The 22,195-nt window shown below is 39.4% G+C and overlaps 1 pseudogene across 1 annotated transcript; it reads left to right on the top strand.

The window, feature by feature from the left end:
- Positions 1-3,840: 3,840 nt before the first annotated feature.
- Positions 3,841-21,801, top strand: LOC146453559 (bifunctional heparan sulfate N-deacetylase/N-sulfotransferase 4-like; annotated as a pseudogene). The gene is made up of 7 exons (XR_014859476.1): positions 3,841-4,239; positions 9,719-10,635; positions 16,248-16,487; positions 18,250-18,433; positions 18,910-19,040; positions 19,826-20,008; positions 21,568-21,801. The product of XR_014859476.1 is annotated as a bifunctional heparan sulfate N-deacetylase/N-sulfotransferase 4-like (transcript).
- The last annotated feature ends 394 nt before the right edge of the window (positions 21,802-22,195 follow it).

Here is a 22,195-nt window from a genome sequence, read left to right as displayed (position 1 = left end):
TGTTTCGCTTACTCACTAAGCCATCTTCAGTGGTAACCTTAGAACAAGTAGTATTTATAGCATAGAGAAGGTGATAAATGAAGCTGTATCAAAACATTACTTCATTGCCATTATGACTTCTCGTTGCATTACGTCATTTTTTCTATAAGCAACCCAGTGGAGGGGGGTGGGGACTCTCGTATGAAAGGGGCGAGGATGCTCGTCGGTAATTTTGAATTAAACCCCTAAAGGAGACCAATCCGGACGTGGCCCCTAAAAGAGACCATTTTTTAAAAGACACAGACAAATTAAAGATACAGTGACTTTTCAATTGCAAACCTAAACGAGACCTTCACCTCTAACTATAATGACGTTTTTTTCCCAGAACACCCTAAGTGAGACCAAAATCCGAGATTTACACACATAAGAGAGACGATGAGCATCCCAGCCCTTTCATATGATATTCCTTCTCTAGGGATTAAATTTTCTCAATTCATTTTATTTAGAACTGAAGTTGAGTCATCCGAATAGACCAAAACATTTCTTGTTCTTTTCTAAGAACCGCGGTAACTTTTCAGGTGACATTTAACTTTACAAGAAAACATGTTGGAGTTATGTTCGTATTCGACGAGCGTCTTTGTCACGTTCAAGCTATTCCAGTCGGGGATCCTTCGCGATCATTTGCGGTTCCGGGATAATTTGCAGGGCGGTTGTAGTTAGGCTCGATTTCCGCCGCTCACTCGGTTCCGGGCTTTCCTTCCCGCTGTCTCTCTCGGGGAGGAAAGCCCGGACCCGAGTGAGCGGCGGATTGTAGTGAAACTATTTCAATCTGAATCAATTAAGCACTTTAGCATGTAGAAGGGTACTAACGTATACAAGAGAGGCATTTGCAAACCTTTCCTAAGATTAATAAGTTTCAGTGAATGAAGTTTAAGGCAGAGGGTAAACGGCAATTCCTGTCTCTGATTTTGTTTTCTCTTCCTCAAATCCTTAAATAAATCCAACACAAAAAAGGAAAATAAATCTCCAATTCACAGCAAATGAAATATTCTTACTTTAGTGTACAAACGGCTCAAAGCTACGGACAAGAGTTTGATTTTCCCGTTTTTAAAACCACTGCACGTGATGTTTTATCGACCATTTGATAGGTCAATGGGCTTATGAATTATGAATGACTTGTTCAGAAAACCGGAATAAAAGAAAACGTCTCGAAACGAGTTATATATAGCAGTGTTGATCGAAATACAATCTTCACATTAACTGATTTTTAAGTAAGCTTTAAAACGCCATAATGGATCGAATTCGTTTCAATATTTGAAACAAAATTGAAACTAACAACACGAACGAAACTGGAACGTAACAAAACGAAAGCTCAGTCTTTCTTTTTGACGTTCATCTCTGCTATGCCATAATTGTCTGAAAGAAGTACAGAGAGCTGTGAAAGTGCTTCATATCACTTAAAACAAGGAAAGCTTGAGGGGTGGGGCTTTTGGTTTACATGTAGATGGGCCTATAACCGGGGGGGGGGAGGGGTGGGGAGTAGAAGCGGCAGTTTACGGTAGTTTCAACATATTTCGTCAAGAGCGGACTGACCTCAGTTACTTTACTAAGAAAAACGTTCAAGCCACCAAGAAACAAAAGAATATAAGAATTATCTGACCGTTTTTAGATTTTTCGTGCCAGATTTGAGTCAAACCAAGTTTTTTTCTGCTGATAGGGGGTGGCAATTGATTATTAAAGGTTAACATTTTTTTTACACCAAGATGACATACAGTTCATACAATGCACACCGTAAAAATCCGAAGATAAGCCTCACATTCGCTTCGAGAAATTTCCAGTGGGTTATTCAGTCGGGTGTGTTCGTCAGTTTCGTGAACTTGCTCTATAACAAGCTTGGTGCCACTTGACAATAAAAACGGCTTCAAAAACACAGCTGTCTTGGGATTTGATATTATCGGAAGGATCAGTTTTTGTTAAAATTTTATAGTTACGGGTCTAATGTTTTTGGAAGATGAAGGGGTGGTTTGAAGGGAGACTAGCTAAGAAGATTTTACAGTAAGAATTAATTTAACAGTAGCTTTAGTATAACGGAGAGTAATCCCCTGACCACAAAAGTATATCTAATAATTTCATTTATTTTAGTCGAACCGTGAGAAGAATCTTCTTCAGTATTAAGGAGATTATTAGTGGAAGATTAATTTACTGTTGGCTGCGAATTGATCACAGTTGACGTTTGTTTTATTTTCGTTTTTTTTTTTTTTTTGTGGAGTCTACGTTCCGGGAAGACAACTTAAACCACTGAGGTCTATCGAGGCCTGGTTACATTCCTCTAAGCGTTATTTTGATTTGCAAATTCTAATGCTTCACGGTTTTCCCTTATTTGTCAAGAGAAAAAAATAGCTTTGCGCTTATTGCACGTAATGACGCCTGATATGTGATGCAGCGAACACAAAGAAGGTGCAAATTTCTTTTGCAAATGTTGTACATTTTCGTTAGAATTTGCAAAGATATTGTGCTGTTTTAGACACTGTGGAGCCGCGCGAAGGAAATCGTGGTTTTTGCGGCGCCGTATTTAATCAACATTTGTGTAAATGAAGGGATTAGGCCTGTGTGGGTTCGTCTGTGAATTCCAAACAGTTGACCACAAAATTGATAGCTTGTACAAGTAGCTCGATCAATTCTGATGATATGACGAAAAAAAGACACGATTTTTAATTGGATTTTGGAACCTTTATATTGACAACTGTTTACAAAACTTATGTTGTTCGGCTTATACAAGTCTCATAAAAGACCTCAGCAATCTAGCTAATTCACTGATGATATTTTTCACAGCGGACCAGAGAAGCAATGTTGTGTTACAGAAGTATGCTAAAAAGCCACAACAACTTTCAACCTTTTCGAACCCCTACAAACAAGATCAAACTGATTTTTGCTTATTTTTGTGGGGAAGTAAAACAAACAAAGGCCAAATTAACGCCTGCAATGCTGGATGCTGGCCTTCCGAGACTCTCAACCAAAACTATCACAATGTAATATTAAAATTATAAAGTTGATATTAATTAAAATTATCAGCAGGGGGATGGGTGGGGAATACTTGTATTGACATGACCTGACTTTTGAATTTCCTCATGGCACTGGTATAACACTCGCTACAATGCAATTCGTAAACCTAAATTGATTGCAGAGACGACACTACGGCAAAGGACAGCTCAAGATCTACGGATCCTGAAGAAGACTGGTCAGTACTCGACTCGTTGACGGTTGTTCAAAACTGCCCTTGCCGTCGTGGGTCGTAGTGTCAGCCCTGTATTCGGTTTTGGTTCACGTAAAGTGATGTCTGACTGAAGTGAAGCTCCGCAACAAGAGATCCGGTAACGAAAATTACTCAGAACAATTTACAATTATGTAGTCTCCCGCATTCAATAGTTTCATGATTTCTTTGTGATCGTATTTATTTTATTTTATTTTTATATTGTTCTTTGCCACCAAAGCTGTCCAACATAAAACTGATTTTGCCACAAACAAAATGAAGTTCAGTTTGACCAGCTATTTAAAAATTTGGTAGCAAGTAGTCGGCATGCAATCATGAAATCTTATCTACACATTGACACTCAAATCAACGAATGTTGGACATTCTGATTATGGCTTCTGACAGGCTTAAAATTAAAAACAAATCAAAATGAAGAATTTATTTTGCATAATTAACATCACCTGCGCTTAATAAAATTACAAGATTGATATCTTTGTCTGAATTAACTTATTTTCTAGCCACTGAAATAACTGTAGTGCGTGACAAGATCGTTATGTTTCATTGAGATAACGCCATTCATTCTTTATTTCCCCGCCCCTATTCAATTTCAGTGATATAGACCGATGTCGTAAGCGCTTCGCTAATAAAGTGCAGTTGTTGATTGTATTCAACAGCCAAAACAAATGTTTGTTGAGAGATAGCAGAGCTCACTGGATTAGACTTACCTGAGTTCATTGAGATGATCTTGTGAGTTATTCCAGCGGTATAATGTGACTATAACGTGAAGGTATCAACGAAAAATTCAGATCTTCTCTACGGGATATCGTAGCGAGAACTGCGAGAGCAAGTGTTGTCGAAGTTTTATGGATGTGTGAGCAGCGATGCGATGCGAGTCTTCACACGGGCTAAAAGACTTCGTTTCTCTCGAAAGTTATTCCTAGCTGTAATTCCTGTCGGCTGGCTTGTGATTTTTATCGCTCTCTCCTTGTACAATGACCACGAGAATACCGGTAAGTTTTTGTTGTCTTGCTTTAATACGCGTGCTTAGCTTCCTTTCACAAATTGCTGTCAAAGAGCAGGGACGCTCTAATAACGACTCCGCAGGCATGCAGCGAACAAATGTTTCTATAACCGTACAATCTTTGCTTAGATACAAACAGTTTAGATGAAGAATATCGCTGTTTGTTCTTGGTATACTTCAAGCGGTCATTTATATTGAAAACGGTTTAAAGAGAGCGCTTGAACTGCATGCTTCGCCAATATCCTAACATGAATGCACAGGCATGTGACTCAAAATTCACGATGAAAATTGTGAATTCTTTACCCCATTCTGTTGAGAGTAACTCTTGCCTTTTACACAAAATCTGCGGGTGACCAAATGCCCAGTAATTGTGGTTGTGTTCAGGTATATTTTCCAATTCTGGCATGTCCGTAAACAGAGTGATGCGCTGTTATAATTCATCCATCTTGACGGAATTTGTCCTGATGAACCGCGAGAGAAGTTGTCATGTCTTTTGTAAACTGGCAAATCGTGCTTTAGTAGCTTAATTTCATGACACTGGGAAAAGATTAGACGAGATTTGCAATCTTTATTTCGAATTTAGGTTTCTTTATGTGGCCACGAGGAACAATTGTTAAAAATTGTGAAGAAAGAAGAATGGAAAGCATAGTTATTATTTTTTACTTACCACGATAGTTCTCAACTCTGAAGAAGAACGAACGCATTTCTTTTCTTATTTACTGCTAGCATGGATGCGAATTTCGTTCATTTCGTAGAGCTTATGTTTTATTGGCCTCTGTAAAACTCGCTTTCATCGACACAAGTTATGAGGTTAATTTACACGAGATATATTTGTCTTTGTTTTCAAATTACCATACGCTTTTAAAAAGCTAAAGAGATAGAAGATAGCTGATTTCTGCATTAAAGCGACGCTAGATCTTGACTAATTTTAGTGATACGGCCGTTCTTTGTCGTCAAGAAGTTTACAAATGCAAACCAGTGATTTTGGAGTATTTTTTTAAAAATTAAAATCAATTTGTGAGCTAGCCAGGTGTTTTTGTAATTGCTTACTTGTCGGCTTCCTGTGTCATGAAACGAACATGAAATCTGCATTTGCACGTTTGTTTGAAATTCTTCACTTATTTAACACAAGTGTATAACAGGTTCCTTCTCAAGAGCTTTTAAAAAATATCAGTCTTTAGTCTTGCGAAAAATATATCACTGCAGTCGAGATTAAACTTTTTACAGTACTTGTACATGAACAAAAATATTGCTTCAAGTTTGAGCTCAAGTCGTTCCTCTCCGCCTTCTTCCCGGCTGTCATATTGAAAGGGTTTCAGCTCGCCGGAATATCTTGGCGGTTATTCAACAACCCCGCAAATTTATATACGGACTTCTAGTAAATGGATTTTACATGAAAACCTGCTGATATTTGAAAGAGAAACCGCCATTCTTGTGATTGTATAAAATGTTGATACCAGAAACAGCTGCCTGCCGCGTTTTGACAAACTCACGCTCCGGGAAACAATATAGCGACTGAGCTTGTAAAATCATAATTTTACAGGTAGTTTTTTTTTTAGGTTTTCCCTTTAGGAGAAAGCAATTATACAGACTGCCAAAGCAGTCGGCTAAAAAAGCAATTTTGTAGAACTGTTTTGTTTTTGTTTTCAAAAGGCAATGTAAAATTATGCCGCCAACAGTGCTTTCGTCTGGCTTTTAATTTAATTTAATTTTAGCTATAGGCGACATTTATTTTTGTTTTTTTACAAGTCAATTTCTTTTGAAAACAGCACAACCACCGCGAAAATAGCAACGCCCTATTTTCTCAGAGCTATCTGTTTTGATTTCTCAAAGCCAAATACAATGATCTCGTTTTTGGTGAGATTTTTGGACGATAAGGAGATTGAAGTGTTGTTGTAAGTTAGTAACTCTGAGGTCTATTGTAAACGAGTGATAACCGAAGCTTTTCTGTTTTTTATTATTATCAGTGAAACTTGATATTATAACTACAGAAGCGTATGAAAAAACAGTTTCCGCTTGTTGTTTTGCTTCCTCGGCTATCTGCGCAAAAACATTTTATCTCCGTACAAGCTGTTTTCATTTTGTGAATTGATATGTTAACCTAAAATCACTCCATATTTCTATTCATTCGTGGTAATATTTCCTTCACATATCATGGCATAAGAGTTACGTGAATTAATGTTTTCCTGTTTCATCTTGAGTTCATTAATTTCATAATTTTTGTGGTTTACTGAATGTAAATGATTTTCAATCATTTATTCCCCCATCCCCTCCCTGCCAATCCCCAATGTGCATCTTGGGCTTTTCGCTGTCTTTTAGCCTGGCTTTTCTGAACACAACGGGACAAAAATTTTATTTCCCATGAATCAGGGTGAATAACTGTTCTAAAATACATTATTCGCCTCAACAAGAAAAACTAGCGTTTTCTTTAGCGAAAGGTTACCTCCACCTTTCGCAAATACTTCCATAAAAGTGCAAAAAATGGCCAGCTAACATTTCATAAAGCCAACGGCTGCTCGTAAATTCGGGGAATGAGATTCCGTTCGCTAAATGTTTTTGAATTTTCAGTTTAAGAAGCCGGCGTATGGATCAAACTGCGTTAGCTTACAATAAACTCATTACAGGAAATATTCAGGTAAAAACAGAAAACTATTTAGTTTCCATGTCCCCGTTGGGTGCCCTTAATAAATGACTGAAATCTTCAAGTGCAGAAGAATAGTTAAGATAACTTAAAATGAGTATAAACTAACTGAGTTGAATCGCCGATGCCAAACTAAGGGAGAGTAATACTGTTGAATTCTGCGGGTGATTGTGTTTTGGAATCCTTTTGCACCGTAAAAATTGTGCGAACGAGGCAGTCATTTATAACAGTCGGTACTCTCTTTTGTAAAGATTCTAATACAGCTGCATTTGCTATTTTAACCACAGCTTAGATTTCTCAATCAATCTTGAGAGACAGATTTGAGATGCCTTTATGATAAGCTTCTCAGTTGCATGCGGCAAAAAATGTATGACACGGGCTTGTTTATAAAACAGGAAAAATTCGAAAAATTTTGGCTTTCCGTGTTAACGAAACAAAGTGCTACCAAGTAAATTTCAAGTTTCAGCCACTGAAACGGACACGCTGTTGAATTTTATCCACAGTTTCGGATCGAAGTTTATTTAGTTGCTAAAACCACCTTTTACAGCGCAATAAACAGCACCAACTTCCTTCCCACGGTCTATCATCTCTTCACCCCAGAGGAACGAGGTTGGAACAGCACCGCGGCAAAATTATGTTAAATGGGCTTCATTTGAATGGTCACACTAGAAAACACTCATGTTTGAGCTACCTCTTGCAGCATATAAATGAACAGTACCTCAGAGAAGTGACGCCCAATAGCTTTCAGGTCACACTTGGCTCAGTAATTTGAACCAGTTTCTCCAGTTTGCATGGGTGGGGGCTTACCCTGCAAGTGGAGATCTAGACTTGCTTCAAGGCGGCTTCTTTCTTCTTATGCCCCGAAAGAGAAAACGGACTTTGAGAAAGTCTAGTAGTCATTTGACTTAAAGCCGGCACCTTTTACACAATGAATAATACAGAAGGAAGGTACGACGCAGTAGCTTTCATTTGACAGGATAAACTATAGGAATTAATTCACGGGTTAAAGCTTAGAACCTCCTAGGAGCACATCACTTCCTCAGAAAAGTACTGCTTCGTATAGCATTCAGGTGAATGGTCAATTCTTACAAACAGGTTCTCTTACACAAGTAGAAACTCGGCTCGGGGGGTGTCGAAAGGAGAAAGCGTTCAAATGTGTCGAGTTTCATAGCGTGTTTGGTTTGTAGTGCTTGTTTGTGGATCCAAGACAGCTAAATGGACTCCTTCCGGTGTTGTCACTTTGACGTCACGTCAGAGATAACTGTATTTGATCTTGTATTTCAAACATGTCTAAAATTTAGAAGAATGTTGAAAAAGAAAACATAAGGATGACAGTAAACGTTTGATGTGTAAACCGTGAAGTGCAGTGTTGAAAGTTACCCGAAAAGCAAACCGCTTCCTGTTTTTCCGTATTCAGTTATATCGACACACTTGGTAAAATCCTTAAGTGCTAAAACGTCCATCACGTATTTCCGTTTTCGCATTAAGTTTATTTGTGGTTTAATATTAGCCCACCCAACTGCCGGATATGCTAACGCACAACCCCACCTTCCCACCAAAAAAACATGCTTCTCATTTCCTTGATGGTAAATTGCGCCGACGGGTGGGGGCACTCCTCTATTTAAGCTATGTAGGTTCTTCAGCCGTTTCGGTCGGAATTATGGTACATGTACAGATTTTAACCATTTTGGTCTGAAAAGGGAAGGTATGGATCCTAGCCGAAACCTTAACCAGTTCCGAAAAAGGTACATGAATTTTTGGAGGCCAGGTCTGAAAAAGAGGACCGGTAAATTACATATTTTGGTCTGAAAACGTGGCAGGGTTTATAAAGGGTTTGGAGAACCGAACCGCACACCCGCACCAACAATTCCGAGGGGTAACCCCCCCCCCCCCCCCCCCTTCCCGTCCCGGGCCTAGAGTATAGAGATCGCTAGAGAGTTTTCTTTTTCTTATCGGTCAACTACCGGTGGCATATCGCTCAACTATCGGCGGAATGTCGGTCGTGTATCATTAGATAGTCGAACGAGAGTCGACCGATGACGTCAACGTCATCACAATGCGGATATTTCAGTGTGGAGATGGAAGAAGCAAAACCTTTGCGACCAAGGAAAGCACGAAACGATTATGTGAGAGCATAAATTTTTCTAGTTTGGACGGGGCAAATTTGGCTGGAAAAATAGACTGTGTTGAGAATTGAGAGATCTTTTATACCAGGTGTCTGAATTTTTCATTTCGCAGCTTGCCAATATATGAAAACTCCAGCATAGGCAAGCGAAAGCTGATTGAACGTTTTGTCGAGCTTTAATTGCGTTCGACGTAGGAAGAATGCACTCCTAATACGGATTGGAGTCGAGATTGTATGGGACAACGTTGACTGCCGGAATGAATAGGTGGATCTTGGGACGCGTATCTGGCATCCCCGCAGATCTTTTTGTAGGGGCGGATGAGATCACAAAGGAGAGAGAGGCTGGGATCGAGATCATCGAACGCACTCCCTAATCTTTGATTGTTACTAGTTAAAGACTCTAGTATGGGAAATTCACTTCAGTTCTCAAATTGCTAAAATAAAGCCATAAATGTGGAAGTAAACCTTGCTTACCTCAACGTGTGGCTGTCTCTGGCCTTAATTCTGGTATAATTTCTATTTCCAATGATTGGCTGTTTCCTCGCGAGCAGCATGGCATTTTATTATCGAATAATGAGCTTTCAAGGGCTGCCTATGATTTAATTATTTTGCATACAGGCTATTTATTTTACCCCCCCCCCCCCCCCCCCACCTTCCCCCAAAAGGCACTTTTAACATTGCTGCCTTTTTTCCTCTTTGCAGAAAAAGTATTTGCCACGGAGTTGACTAAAGCTACATGGAGAGCCACTTTTCCAGTTGCAAGGAGTGAACTTCATGTTGGTGATTCGACGTTGTCTTCGACACAGTACGGAAACAGAACATTTCAGGTGCAGAAGAAAATATTGCTAGTTCATAAATCTTGGGCAAAAGAACGATCGAAGCTTTCACACTACGTGACGCGGTTCCTGGACGGTTTACGCGCTCCTTATATCGTGAGCGAAGCTGATGACAAAGCGTTCTTGGATTTAAAAGAAGATTTAAAACCGGACATCTTTGTAGGCAGATATTCTCTTCTTGTTTTTGTAGACATTAAGACATACATAGACCTCAAGCCTAATGTACGGCAAATAGTGAAACTTTACTGCAAAAAATTCGGAACAGGTATCCTGTTTTTCATCTCGAATCATGTGGGGTATATAGCGGAATTTCACTTCGAGGTGATTAAGCCACAAAAAGAGAGACAGCCCTTAGATGTGGAAGTTAACGAAGATTCAAAGCTATTACGAGTCACTCGCAGAGGCGGCTCAACGGTGAAACCTTACGTGCAGAAGGGACAAGGAACGAGGTGGAATTTTCTGCGATATGACCCGCGGCTAGTTTCGTACGAGACTGTTGAATTCGCCACAAATCGTAAAAAGAGACGAAAGCGAGAGCTTGAAAATGCAGTAACAGAGCAAGCCACTATTATTCTGGATGATGGGAAGACAGATGGCATTAAAAAGGTGTTTTTCGGCGGAGGGTTTCCGTTCTTCCTTCACACCATGCTATTTATGGATAGTTTAGAGTATTTGTCGCCGGTAAATCCTGTTGTGTTTTCACTTGAGAGGTATCTGCAAATTGACATAGACGATATTTTCATCGCCAAGACCGGGATAAGAATGAAGAAAAAAGACGTTCTGGTAAGTAAAAACACACGTTGCTAACTTAAGGACGGTGCCTAGTTATTGCGCATACGTTCTGTTCATCTCATGATACTCGGGTTTCCTACGGGTGGTGCCTACTAATACAGGGATATTTTTGCGCGCTTGAAAGCTATGCGGAGAAAGCAGAACTTAGCAAGTGCTCTTGGTATCCAAAAAGAAGAGCTTGAATTTGGGAGAACGTGTCATACATTGCTTTGTATTTAAGCACTTTTTAAAATTATTGTTGCTTTATTATCTCTAAAAATGCCTGGTTACCCTCAATTTTCTTTTTGGATTCCACTAGCCCTTGCTAAGATCTGCTTTTCCGGTATAGTCATAAACTGCGCAAAAATAGCTCTGTATTAGTAGGCACCGTCCTTAACTTACAAGCTTTTGCGTCAGTCTTGATATATCCCATAATCCGTGAGAGTGTGTTTAAATGCAATGCCTTCGCGCGCGATTCCAGTGCAAAAAGAAAGCCTGAAATATATTTAAATTCCGCAATGTTTGTAATGTATGTTACCTCATTCAATCCTGAATTTTTTTCAGGCTTTCATTTGCAGCTGCTTAATTTGCGTACATAACTACGACGATCACTTATTTATTAATTATTTTATCCGCAGTTCAAAATATAGTCATTTGTACAGAAAACGTTTTACTTTTGAAGATCATTTTAGTCCCTGACAATGGTCCATTTTCATTAGCCACCGTAGTTGTCATTGGTCCCCGTCTAACACGCTGATTGAAAAAGAAAATTGTCTCAGGGAAGTGCTTAAAACTACTATACTCGAGCAGGGCCCACCAAACCCCAAAATAGCTGGTGAATTCTGCCTGCACTACGCCCCTCCCCCCCCCCCCCCCCATTCCCCGAGCCTCAAGAGATGGTGTCTTTGTTGCATAAGCCACCCCTCTATCCAGCAGGAAAAATGACAATGAGATTCAAACCTTACTTTTCTTGTTTATCTAGCAATGCTGATTTACGCTAGCTGAATATTTCTTTGTCAACTCAAATTTTAAAGCCAATAAAAATTTCTCGGCAATATTGATGAGATAGTTGGTGTCTTCGATAAACCCCCCCCCCCCCCCCCCCCACTACCCATGACAAGATGGGTCCTTTTCGAACAAACTTGTTATAGCCAATTCCCATAAAGACTTTTCGGCGTCTCTGCAGTCGGTCCTTAAACGTTTTCGTTAATTTAATTATTTGTCGTCGCCGGACATAAAATCTTGTTAGTTAACTTTCGCTTGTTGGGAAGAAATCAAAGTTCATTTGTGCCCCCGTTAATTAATCGAGACAGGCTTCTCAATTACAACTACAATACAGAAAATTGGCTTAGTTCTACCGGATTAGTGCGCTGATCTTATTCTTCTGCTTATGAAGCAGTCATCTTCACGTCATTGAACAGCATACAGTCAACTCTCGCCTTGCGGACACTTCGCTATTACGGACAGCAGCTAAATCCCCGGCAAAAATAGAGTACAGACTTTTGACTGAAATAAATTCCCGCTGTTACGGTCTTCTCGATGTTAAGGATTCTAACTCGCGGTCCCGAGACTGTCCTCAATAAAAGGAGCTGGCTGTAATTAGGAGATAACCTCGTTTATAACCTTGGGGATTTGCAAACAGGAAAGTTTTTTTAGACAACTGTTTTTGTGCTGATATAAAACTGAATCGTTCATAAGTTTGTTTAACACTTTAATCTCTAAGAGTGCCAGTTGGCACATAATGCCATAACTCTGTCAATATTTGACAGATTTCTATGAATTTTTGACACCAAGATGGTCTTGTGAAGATCTACTCATTAAAAGGATAATAACTTAACCCCCTCCCATATGTGATATGGTTGACCACCCCTATAACTTTTCAACTTTTTTCCCCTAGAAGTTGTGGGTCTTAAGACATCTCTCACATAAATGAAGATGTTGAGACCTGCAAAATAAGCTATAGTTTAGGGACTGGGGTATACCTAATATACACAAGGATTGGGGCGTTTTTGAAGTTTTAAATTTTTGCATTTTAAGGCTATTTATCTCAAAGCCATAACTTTTCTTATTCATAATTATATCAGTTATGAAATACACTCATGAGTAGCTTTAAAATGGTATATCATACATGGACATTGAGTTTGTAGTCTTGGATGTGGAGAAAATGTCGTTTTGCGTTAGGGGTTAAAGGGTTAAGAAAGGTCTAATTTTATACTTTAACGAGATTCAAGCCTTTGTAGAGTTATTTGTTTTTAAGATGGGGATACATACGGTTTATAGGCCAAAGGTAGGGTAAAATCCTGTTAGGATCTTGGACGTGGCGCCACTGAAGTGGAATTGCGGTTCTAAGCATGGTAGTATCTGTTCTTTTATACCTGTATTTATTCCAAGAGTCAGACGAACTGTCATGTTATAAGGCACTTTAGCTTGGACTTTGGAGCCTGTGAATGAACTCCCAAATGTAGAACAAAGTAGCTGTATTTTCAACGTTTAAGTTAAATCTTATTTAAGTTTAGCCATTGAAATGACAGCCATTGATTAGTATTACCTCCTCGTTTTTCGTAACATTGTACAAGGTTACTGAGTCTGAGTCATTCAAATGAAAGCTATCGCGCAATACTTTTTTTAAGTCGTTCTGTTCATTATGGCGTATAAAGTGCTTCTATCTTTTTCAGTTTGTGAGCCAGATGCAAAAGGCAGATGAAAGTAATCGAGTCTAACTGAAGTACTTTCTTTTGATGCTATTCATCCTGTACAAAGTGGTTCTAACTTTTGACTGTGGGTAAATTATTAGACCTTTTGATCAGCTTGCCGGCTTGTTTGCTCAAAACGCACTTTTGCATTCGATGTTTCACGTCCATTTTGTCTTCGGCAAATCTGAATCGAGTTTGTCTTTCGCATGTTACACGTTCTACAAAGATGAAGATTCAACTGTGCGACAGTATCCGAACGCGTGAGCTTCAACTGACAAAGCTGCGTCATTTTCTAGGATTAAGTTCTTTAGACATGCTGTCTGGATCACTTGTTTACTCTTATCGGTCTGCAGTCGCTCCAATCGCCAGTGGCCACCGTCGTTTAGTACTTATTTGAGGAAATAGCGTGTTCTTAAAGACCTTCTTAAAGGTGTGTTTGTGTTTATTAGCTTGCGCTAAGTTGGGAATGATCAGTCATAGTCACTGTCTGTCTCCATTAAATTAATCGAGACAAACTTCTCATTTACAATTAATAACATAGCAAATTGGCTTATGTGTTCTTAAATTAATAGTACTTATGTTTTCCGGATTAGCGTTCCATTGTTGGATTTAAAAGCCCTAGTGTGTGCATCATTGTAAAGCGTTGTTAGTGATTAAGAAAATTAGCAAGTTAAACCTTTCCCACCATAATAACCTTACAAGTTAAAAATAGAACACTTCTGTAGACAACTCTGGATGTAATATTTTAAAACTTAATTGGATTGTTTTACAGGGTTTCAATTGTGTACTATAACAAGATTAAAGCTGTTGTATAGTGTATTTTTGAAGTTGGGGATAATTCCCTTTTTAACGCCAGAAATAGCGTATAATCCGGTAAGGTTGGTGAACGTGGCGCGACACAAGAGGTATTGTGGTACTTAGCATTGAGAAAAGAGTTCTATGTGTTTAATCAAGAATCAAACCATCTCTGATTCTGTGAATGAAATCCCTCAAATAAAACTCGTTGAACAGGAGCAATTCTTTGCTGTAGTACTAATAATTGCTATGTTGGACAAGCGGGCTCTATCTTAAACAAATATTTAGTTTTATCAGCATAGTTGATAAGGTCATTTGCCCACCGTAAAGAGATTCGAGTGCTGGTGTTTCGAAAGTCAGCCCCTCGCCAGAGTGAATCAAGGAATTATGGGTTGTGTGCTCAATATTTCGTTTATACTGAGTAGCACATCTCGTACCCAGAGTCCTTAGGCTCTTTGGCCAGCAGTTAGTCGCCTGGAGAGACTCTGGGGACTTCGAAAGCATTCAATTTTTCTGATTGGCTGGTCCGTAACTTGTGCATCAGTTCAGTTTATTGTTTGCCATAAAAAAAATGTGTTCAAATGCAAATTATTATTATTATTTGAACACTAATGGGGAGGAAGCGCAAGGAAGCCACCGGGCTTATAAGGAATGGGCTAGAACAAAGTATACACATGGGACCAAAATCAATGGCAGAGCTACAGTAAATCTTAAAATATATTACTTAGTTATATTAATCATAGTTAGGCTAAAAAAAGGCGAAAATGAAAGTGTAAAGCAGAGGTAAATAAATAAATAAATAAATAAATAAATGAATTTTTATGATAAGAGGAATGCTTTCAGCTTACTACAAAAGGAAGCGGTACTTGTGGCATTTCGAATAACAGGACTAAGAGAGTTTGCATTGTTTTACCGCAGGAATCCTGCGGTAATAAAATTCCAGTTCCCCAGAGTCTCTCCTGGCGACCAACCGCTTGCCAAAGAGCCTGAGGACTCTGGGTACGAGATTGGACGCTAGAGAATTCGAAATATTTAAATCTTGTGATTGGCTGCCTCGTAACAGCTTGCTCTGTTTTACTGCAGAAATCATGCGCTGAAACTGGACCTTTTGGCTTTGCAGTCCGTGCATAAAATCGTTAATGGGTGCGGCAGCGTTTTAGGACCCCGGACTTGAAATCCAGAGGTCCCGGGTTCAAGCCTCCTCCTCGGCTACGCTTGTATATAGCCATCTGGTTTGCCTCCTGCCAGTTGGGATTTGTAACCTGTTATGTTTAGTTTGATTATTATTTGCTTCCCGTTATTTCTGAGTGGAATGTCTGTAAACTAGCTTTGGGTACCTTAGTACATTTCCACAATAAAAGTACATTTTTTTTAAGTTTGACCGTGCAAATAGTGATACCCTACCGTGGTTATGGTTGTGTACAAGTTGACTCTCACTTCAGTGAATCTGTAAAATCTCGAAGGATTTCGTTATCAAAAGCTGTGGAGCTGCACTTTAAGCCCTGCTTTGCAGTCTGTGAATGAAATTCCAAAGTGTGACCGTTGAGGTGAAATCAATCAAATCGAAGTACTTTCCCGTGGTGTTGTTTATTATCGCTTTATTATTAACCCCTAGGGCAAAACGACATTTTGTCTAGATTCAGGACTACAGACTCAATGTCCATGTATGATAAACCATTTTAAAGGTACTCATGAGTGTAGTTCATAAATGAGTTAATTATAAATGAAAAAAAGTTATGCCTTTGAGATAAATGGGTTTAGAACGTAAGAATTTAAAAGTTCAAAAACGTCCCAATCCTCGTGTATATTAGGTATACCCCTTAACTATAGCTTATTTTGCAGTTCTCAACATGTTCATTGATGTAAGAGATAAGACCCACAACTTCTAGGGGAAAATAGTTGAAAAGTTATGGTGGTGGTCAACCATATCACATATTGAAGGGGGTTAAGTTTTCATCCTTTTAATGAGTAGATCTTCACAAGACCATCTTAGTGTCAAAAATTCTTAGAAATCTGTCAAATATTGACAGAACTATGGCATTGTGTGCCAATTGGCACTCTTAGGGATTAAAGGGTTATATTGTAGTTCCATGGTTGTAAGTCTTCTCTGGTGAACAAGTTGCTTTATTTCTACAGGAGATGATCTCAGTGCAAGACAGACTTGCGCAAAAGATTCCAGGGTTTAAATTCAACATGGGTTTCTCAGGGCGCAGCTTCAAACAAGGCGACGAGGAAGAGGACGAGGGGGACAATGCACTTATAGAGCATGCGCAGAAGTTTACGTGGTTTGGTCATTTGTATGATCACGAGCAGCCACATAAACACACCTACGCGGAGATCATGAGATCGCTGAACAAGAACGAGGAATTTGCAAAGGTACCAAGGCACATACTAGAGAGTTTTAGATCCGAGTAATTCGATTTAGTTCTTCTTGTAAATTTACGGCCGCCATTTTGAATCAGCAGCCATGAATGGCACTTGTTTTTAAGATCCAATAGGATTTATCAAATTTAGCATTTCGTTCGAATTTGTTCCTCCGTTAATGGGTAAAGACTTGCTCCACAAGATTTTTGTATCATAACGTGAGATAAAACAAGAGTTATACGCTAAAAGCTTTCAGGCAAATGACATACGTGAAAATCTACCTCTCCACGTTGAAAACGCCCGTCGAAAACCTCAAACGTGACGTGAAAGACCGGTCACGTGACTCCAGCGGTTGCGGGTCGCGGCTCATGGTAGACTCGGATCCAAAACTCTCTACTGTATCAAAATGCATCTTCTCATTGTTCTCCATACGTTTCAGGATACTAGTTGGGAAAATTTATTTGAAAATCATGTCATTGTAGGATCAGGGGAGATCATTTTCTTCTCAAACTCATTGATAATTCATCAAGAGAAAACAACGAAAATCACTACTGTGACCGTGGTTTAAATATATGTTCCTAATTACCATAAAATTTTGCCAATTTTAGCCTTGAGTTTCTCCAAGAATTATTGATCATTTGAGAAGCCATATCAGACACTCGAAAGTGTGTTTCATCAGACATCGAAAAACTGAGAAGTAGGTTGAAAAAACGAGGCGCAGCCGAGTTTTTTTAAACGACTTCTCAGTGTTTGGATATCTGATGAAACACACCTTTTCGTGTTTGATGTATTACTTCATTCTCACGATCTACATCTTTGATGAAGTATTAATGTTGTGAGGAGATATTAGATACTGATCACTATTGGGGCTTCAAGGGTTGATCCCATAGTCAAGTCGAACCTCTCCTTACAAACATTTCATACAATTAGAGACCGTTCGCATGGATCTGAAGAATCCAAATTCTTTAGTCTGTAGTTTTCTTTGCCTCTTTAATATAGACATCTCCAAAAATACGTTGCGTTGCTTCATGTTCTTCGGTTCTGAATATAATCAGTGGCTGATTGCGTGTCTGGCTTGCAAAGAGATTTAATCCATCGTACGGAAAAGATCGCGGCTGTACATTTTACCACAATACCTAGCGAACCTGACACAGCCAATAGGCGCATAGAAAGTCATATTTTTACGAAATTCGTCCCTGTACTAACAACATTATGTGTAAATGAATGTGAATAAATTATATGAAACATATATTTGAACTGGACTCTCAGAATTACCAGCTTCCAAGTTCGAACTCACAGAATGACCAGCTCCCAGTTGGCTTGATAGTTCAGTTGGTAGGGCACTGACCCGGCATCGCAGAGGTCATGGGCTCGAATCCCGTTGAAGCCTTAATTTTTTTAGGCTTTCTTTTCGCAACTGCTTAAGTTGCGTACTATCTGCGAGGATCTTTCTTCTATTTAAGATTACGTCTGCTAGGTTTGAAGTTTTCAGAACTTTTCTGTGTGTTTTATGAGCGTTTTTAGGGTTTTCGTGCACTAAGAATTCGGAAGGATGGATTGTAGATAAACGGAGGGGCCCACCCCTCCCTATTATTTTAGTGTGCTAAGGCGCAGAGACACTCAACACTCGTAAGCGGTTTGACATACAAACGAGGCCAGTGTGACAGTATTGATCTTTTTACCTCGTTTGCATGGCTTTTTAAACAGAAGAATATCTGACCGCAGGCTCGACTGTAGCAACATTTCTTGAAAACCTTTTTAATTTACCTTGTAGAAACATGGCATACCAATGAACCTGTCGTACATGGTGGCTCCACACCACTCGGGAGTTTATCCAATACATGAACCGCTGTACGATGCCTGGTCAAAAGTCAGACACATCCGGGTGACTTCCACGGAGGAGTATCCACACTTGAAGCCTGCTTGGTTCAGACGAGGATTTATCTACAAAGGAGTCAAGATAAACGGGTTTATAATATTTAGAGTGATTATTTCACTTATCATTCATTTTCAATTGAAGTAGGGTGAGATGTTCATTCGGAAAATATTTCCCAGTATGGAGCAAATAAAATACTTGTTATTGTCGCAGCTCCTTTACAATTTGTCGACAATTTTGTGCATCTATATCGTCAAACTTAGCGCTTAAAGCTGCGTCCAGATTTATTTTTCTATGCCACTTTCGCAAATATTCTGCCAGTTTACTTTGGAAAATTTCCTGGCATTTCGTCTTGTTCAAAATGATGGGTTCATTTCAGCTTTGCTTTCAAATGGAACATGTTCCTCCCAAATGAAAATTTTCTGATCAAAACTTCTGTATTTTTTTTTTTTTTTTTTTGTAAATGGTACACATCGATTACAGATGGCTTAGTAATACCAAACAATAAACTTTTCTTTGACGTTTCATGCTTTTTCCCCTCGTTTTTTTGTTGGTTTCAAGTTCTTCCTCGTCAAACCTGTGGCCTGTTTACCACAACAAACTTTTTTCACGAGATTAAGGGCGGTAAGAAAGCCCTAGACAGAAGTATTGGTGGGGGAGAGCTGTTTGAAACGCTTTTGCGAAATCCAGTGAGTATTCTCAAATTTACAATTTGTTTAGACGAACTGGACTCCCGGTTTATCTCCAAAAGACCAAACGCAGTTTGCGCTTTGTAACCGCCCCTGGTTTCATTTTAAGGTTAAACAAACTACGCGACTTGTGTCGAAAAAAGAATTCTTTAGCAACTTAATTTTTCAAGTTATTTCAATTGCAAATTGTTATGCAAACAGGGTGTCATCCACATGGCCTATTTGGGTACAGAATACCGTAAACTGCCGCTTTTATACAAATTCGTAAGGGGTTTCAGAAAGATGGACTTATAAACGGAGGGGCTTATATCCGAGGTGGCTTATAACGGGAATAAAAAAAGTTTCGAAACGAGCTATAGCAGTGGAATTACGTTTTTCGTTTACTGGTTTTTAATTAAGCTTGAAAAAAAAAAAATAAAACTAACAACACGAACGAAACTAGAGGGGACTTATATCCTAGGGGGTGGATGGGCCTATCACCGGGGGTCTTCTTAGCGGGGGGGGGGGGGGGGCTCATAACCGGCTGTTACGGTATTTTATCTCTGTTCTCCACACTTATTTTCAATAATTATTCGCGCATCATCCACACTTACAAGATCGAAAACTCGCATATTTCATTGCCTGTAATGCTTCGTTATCTAATCGTCTTTTGTGACGACCCAAATACCTGCTGCGTTTGAGTTTAACGGCAAACGTTTTGTTGCCAAGAAATGCAGTTGTTTGATTTCAAACAATAATTCATTCGTTTGTAGGACCTATTAAAGGCCTTTGTTTTTCCCTGACAGGTGTCAATTGTAATGACTCACATGACCAACTATGGAAACGACCAGTTAGCTTTGTACGCCATCAGCCGATTGGTCAACTTTGTTCACCGCTGGACTAACCTTGAGCTGAAGTACGCTTCGCCGATTGAACTTGCCGACATCTACTTCAATCTGTTTCCAAGAGATAAAGATCCCATCTGGCTGGTAAGTAACTTGAAGTTGGAGCATTCCTATTCTGGCAAAAGTCACGCCGTTCCTCAAACTCGCAGATACACTTCGGGCCCAAAAAACTTTTTAACGTGCATGATGTTTATAACCAGAAATTCGATTTTTGACGTAGAACACTTTGTAATAAAGAAACACATTTGAAAGAATGTGATGCTATATCCTAAGTCTGGTGAAAGAAAAAGCTTTATTCATCCATCTTAAAAAATAAATATACAATTACATAATTGGATCTAAAGTTAAAAATACACAATCATAAACAAAGGAGCCTTGCAGCCCGCGCAGTAAAAGAGCTCGCATGTCTTTTGGTTCTTGACCTTAGTATTGCTACTGGTCCTAGTGTTGATCTCAGGTTAAAGCTGTAGCAAGTATTTGGGTTTGCAGTGAAAATTTGATTTGGGTGGTTTTTATTATTTCCAATTCTTTCCAATTCACGCTTTGTCGCTACTTTTCGTCTTTCCTTCAACGTCGGGAGGGATGTTCTCGGTATCCTTATGATGTCCAAACACCTGTTTCGTGTGGACTCCAACTCATCTACAAGGTATTTTGGCAGAGCGCCCCAAACTGGGGATGCATATTTAAGGAGTATTAGAGAATTGATGCGAGGAAGAATTAATAGTACATGGAATTTTTTAGTCAGTGACGCAGGTATCCTCGAAGAAAATCGAGTACTCACAACAGGAGTCGAACCTATGACCTTCCGATTACTAGTTTGGATGCTCTACCACTGAGGATACGAGGAAGGCCCAGCTCCCACGATAGTTGTAGAATGTCCGAACTGGTAACAAGAGTTTTATAGGTTAGACTCATATCGGGAGAACTTGGATTTTCTTTTTCCGAGTATGCCCGTGTCTCCGACTGAAATAAAAAATATGTATTTATTATTTATTCACCAGGTAAACCATAACATCACATTCTTTTCACAAACACCATTCATCGACATTGAAACGCTTGCAATATCGGGAGTGTTTGTCACATGAACCTAGTTTAATGGCCAAGGACCCACGAGTCTTCTGTAGCTCAATGGTAGGACACCCGAACTAGTACTAATCGGAACGTCACATGCTGGACTCCTGATGGCAGAACTTCCAAATATGTCACCGACTGAAAAAAATACATCTATCATTTTGGGCTTGTTTCCAATAAAACACTACCGGAATGTCGCAGTGGGGAGAGCACTCGCCTCCCACCAATGTGGCCCGGTTCGATTCCCGGACTCGGTGTCATATGTGGGTTGATATGTTGGTGGATATGTTTGTTGTTAGTTCTCGTCCCTGCTCCAAGGATTTTTCTCCGGGTACTCTGATTTTTCCCCTCTCCTCAAAAACCAACATTCCAAAATTTCAATTCGATCTGGACTATTGTCCAGCAATTTAACATGAGCGTCTGGCTCGGGAGATGGCGCAAGCACTCGGAACCCGGAAACTCTTCGGGATTTTTTGGGAGACCGGCCCCAGGTGCAGTCGTGAGATATGACGTCATAAGACATATATGGTGATACCTTCATATTACATTCCTTCATTTCATTTTCGAATCAGAGTCCATGTGATGACAGCCGCCATCTTCAAATCTGGCTTAATCACAAGTCTTGCTCCAGGCTCCCTTCATTCCTCGTGATCGGACCACCTTTTGGGGGTCTGGTTGTACTAGCGACACTCCTCAAACGCCACCCGGATTTTTTGCGTATTATTCCCGCAAACAACGCCACGGTGGGAACACGTTTTTTCAACACGGAGAACTACATGAAAGGATTAGATTGGTGAGTGAACTGAAAAACACTTGAATCCTAAGTTTCTTGTCGCTTTTTACCCTTAATCCTTCATTTCTTTTCAAAATTTCGCACAATCAAAAAATGTCATCATCTGTTTTTTCCATATATCTTATTGTAGAAAATTAACGCTTGTTTTTATTAAGCTATTGGAAATATGCGGGACTTAAACTAACACGAATTGAAGGAAAAATTAGTTCCCAGTAAAAGAAATTAACGTGTAAGAGGGTCAAAAATTTCAAAATGAGGGAAATTAACGCGACTTACTCAAAGAAACAGAATTTGGTGACACTGGAGACAGGACCAAATTTAAGCTATTAAACTAACGCGAATTGAAGGAAAAATTAGTTCCCAGTAAAAGAAATTAACGTGTAAGAGGGTCAAAAATTTCAAAATGA

The sequence above is a fragment of the Pavona decussata genome, unplaced genomic scaffold (assembly GCF_977016875.1).
Source record: "Pavona decussata unplaced genomic scaffold, jaPavDecu1.1 SCAFFOLD_329, whole genome shotgun sequence".
Taxonomy (NCBI): Eukaryota; Metazoa; Cnidaria; class Anthozoa; order Scleractinia; family Agariciidae; genus Pavona; species Pavona decussata.
The sequence above is the reverse complement of the archived record's forward strand: the minus strand, read 5'-3'. Positions and strand labels throughout refer to the sequence as shown.